At 36.7% G+C, this 3,749-nt stretch overlaps 1 non-coding gene across 1 annotated transcript; it reads right to left on the bottom strand.

Annotated features, from left to right (window-relative positions):
• Positions 1-2,802: 2,802 nt before the first annotated feature.
• Positions 2,803-2,987, bottom strand: LOC132824086 (U2 spliceosomal RNA). The gene has a single exon (XR_009645633.1). It is a non-coding gene; the product is annotated as a U2 spliceosomal RNA (small nuclear RNA).
• Positions 2,988-3,749: the final 762 nt, after the last annotated feature.

Below are 3,749 nucleotides of genomic sequence, written 5' to 3'. Positions count from 1 at the left end.
AGATGTACAGCATGGAAACAGAGACCCCCCCCGACCCACCCATCCCCAACCCCCCACCCCGGCCCAACCAGTTCACGCCGACCAGATATCCAAGGAATGGTTTGAGAGATTTGGGCCAAAAGCTGGCAAATGAGACTGGATTAATTTAGGATATCTGGTCGGCATGGATGAGTTGGACTATGTTTCCATGATGTACAGCTCTCTGACTCCATGACTCTATATCTCTGCTGCTGGGAAGGAAAGCAATTTGAGAAATATTAGCAAAGATATCTCAGCAAAATGTTATGAAAATATAACAAATTATTTGAACATTATTTTTAATCATTTAAGTCATGTTAAAACTTCTGTTACATTGCTAAATAAATAGTATTACAATATATTTTATACTTAGCAACTAGACTTTGATGTAAATATATGCTAATATATGCTAAATTTGAATGGTTAAATATGTAGCTTGCTGCTTGGAATTCAAACCAATGTTGTGGTTTGGTCACAAGTAATAAAGGAATTAATTTCAGGTAGTTTCCATGAGCATGGTCAGTCGCCAATATCTCCCTCCTGCTGTAAAGAATCAAACTGTATATCGCCTAATTTAAATAGCGCTTATCCTTGAGGTGCTGCTAACAGTTTTACACATAACTGATCAACTATTTAAATACTGATCAAGTTCAATAACATTGCACAACCTTCTCAAGGGGAATGTGGGATAAACAATAAATGTTGTCCCAGCCAGCAAATCCTATGTCCTGTGAATAAATATAAAAACAAAACTTACTGTTGCATATCACTTTTGGGATAGTACAATAACCCAAAGATTCTCGACAGGAGCAAAATCTATTTAAAATTCGCACCAACCCAAAGGGAGAAACATTCGGACAGGTCATTAAAATTTGGATGAGAGTTGGGCTCTGAGGGTCTTTTTAAAGGGAGGATAGAGAGATGGAGAGACACAGAGGTTTATGGAGGGAATGCCAAAATTTAGGGTGTGGACAACTGAAGGTAAAGTTGTGAAATGTGGGGAGGTAAGTGAAGGATGTACAGGAGTTGGAGAATGTAGAGGTCTCAGAGAATTGTTGGGTGGGATTAAAATACAGAGATGGGCACAGGCAAAGCTATGATGGGCTTTTAAGGGCAAAAAAAGCCTAAAATTGTATAAGTTAAACAGCTTAGCAAAAACTGAGAGGGTATTGGTTTTGGTCTAATTCAAATTAAATCAACACTGATCTTTAAAGCATTGATCTTAAGAACAGAATCTAAGAAGACAGGGTGAGCAGTTGATTAAACAATTGTTTAAAGTGATCCACATTGTAGTAATGAGAAATTGAGTTTGAATTGCAGTTAAAGTTTTAGCATTTTCTCTGGAAAATCATCAGTATAGCGATTTCCACGATTTTGGCATTTGTCATCACTAATAGTGATCACTGCAAGCAAATTCTGTTTATTATAGTAATAAAGCTATTGATTACTTAAATACACTTGTACTGAAGAGCTTTGAGAAGGTAAATACAGAAAGATTAGTTCCTCTGGTTCGACGAGTGAAGAGAGGGCAGATTTAATGAAAGAAATGGAAGGAGAGGTTTTTTTTCCACAGTAACTTGTTAGAATAAGTTAGGTTTCAAATATGGAATTACTAAATACTTGGAACTAAGCTCATTCAGATAACCATATGGACTAGATCAACCCTCCTATGCTGTCCAATTTAATAGGTTGATTTTTGCCTTTTGAACCTAGGCACAACTTGCTCAGATTGCAAAATTGAAACTCAGTGGGAGGATTGCATATTTGTAACATAGCCCACTGAGATGACTTTCAATAATTTAGAAGCAAGGAAAATCATACAGTGTCTGTGAAGGACAGATGATCATGTTCGCTCTATATTCCTGCTTATCCTTCACCCAGGCACGCTTTACATCCTTGCAATGATGAAAATCTATTCCTATATTGCTGTTAAATATCTGACATAATTAGTGTGATACAACCCTCAGTCGAGTAAAGCAAAAACTGAAACAAAATAAATCTCCATAGCTCTACTAAACCCATTCTTTTTTTTAAAAAAAACTGCTGTCTCTGTTTTTATTAAGTTTATTTTTTTGCCAACCAATAGAAATCCATGTATGAAAAGAACAACAACAAAGCTCCTCCAGCCACAAGGCCTGTCAAGGCTGCCTAATTCAGGCATGATGCATCAAAATATACCACCGAACAAACCTTTCAGCCCTCATCCTGGTACGGGAGACAAAAACAAAGAGAAAAAGTCTGTAACCAATTTAGGTCAAACTCTGGGAAATGACTCTCTGAGAAGCAAACATTCCGGAGAATGTGCACCCCCTCCAAATTTGTATGGTTGCAGCTACTAATAACCAACCTGCTATAACTGATAAAAAGCCTTCTTCCTCCAGGATAGTCCCAATTTTAATTCTCAACAGCAATTTTATATCTGTTGCGTAGTTACGTAGCCTGTTTACACAGGCAAAACATTACTTATTAGATGTTTCCTGGCTGTCAATATTCTGTTTTGCCATATTTTAAAATAGGTATAACTTTATCCATCTCAAATAAACCATCATATTATTGAATCCTACAACACAGAAGGAGGCCATTTGGTTCATTATGCCTATGTCACCTATCTGAAGTGACAGATTTATCTCATTTTCCTTCTGTACATTCAATAATAATCACTATAGATCAATTATTTTTTGAAAGTTGTCATAGAATTAGCTTCGCGAAAGTGAGGACTGCAGATGCTGGAGATTAGAGTTGAGAGTGTAGTGCTGGAAAAGCACAGCAGGTCAGCCAGCATCTGAGGAGCAGGAGAATCCATGTTTCGGGCAAAAGCCCTTCATCAGGAATGGACAGAGCAAGCCCCTAATCCATCTCCTAGCTCCAATCAAGTTAAGACAAAACTCCCCACTTTAGGGAAATATCAGATATTAAACTGATAAGAACAGAAACTACACATACTCTAAGCTAAAAGGCAGAGAAGCAATTACTGATGAAGGGTTTTTGCCCAAAATGTCAATTCTCCTGCTACATGGAATAACCATTGCTTCATTCCTTACTTTAGAAAAAATGACAACCGAAATGACAAGTGTAGCAGATACACGGGAACATCACTCTCAACAAATTCCATTGAAGCCACATACCATCCTGCTTGGAACTATATTACTATTCCTATATTGATGCAGGAACAAAGTCTGGTACCTCCTTTCCTAACAGCACTGTTGTCTGAAGAGGTTTAATGATAATCATAAGTATTTTTACAGCCCTGGTGATTTATTTATTTTTTAAAAAGCTGATAAAGATAACTGGGAGAGTCTAATTGGAATTCCTTTATTTTGGAAGAGATTATGATTGAACAAAGTGGACAAAGTAACCACCCAAAGCTTGGAAAAAAGCTTCTTAGTTTCAATTTGGAGCAGTTTGAAGATGTTCTGTCTGAAGCTGGATGCGCACAATAATTTCTTGTGGAAAAGGAAGATAATGTAGGACGATCAAGAAATAGGTTACTACAATATAAGAGGTTTATTTTAAAAGTTCCAGACCAGAAGTGTTTGGTTTCAACATTGAAACAATTATATGAAGATAAGTAAGGTTAAATTCAGTGATATGAATGCTCCAGAAGAGGTTATTAGATTTTCATGATGGAAAATTGAAGCCACAGTTAAATTAAGCCCTATAAATGTAAAAGAGAAGAGAGATTTCTCTGGTGTGAGTAATGTAAACAAGAGCTGTTTGGATTAATCAAGCTG

The sequence above is a fragment of the Hemiscyllium ocellatum genome, chromosome 17 (assembly GCF_020745735.1).
Source record: "Hemiscyllium ocellatum isolate sHemOce1 chromosome 17, sHemOce1.pat.X.cur, whole genome shotgun sequence".
Lineage (NCBI taxonomy): Eukaryota > Metazoa > Chordata > Chondrichthyes > Orectolobiformes > Hemiscylliidae > Hemiscyllium > Hemiscyllium ocellatum.
Note: the sequence above shows the minus strand (reverse complement) of the source record. Positions and strands in the feature narration are given on the sequence as shown.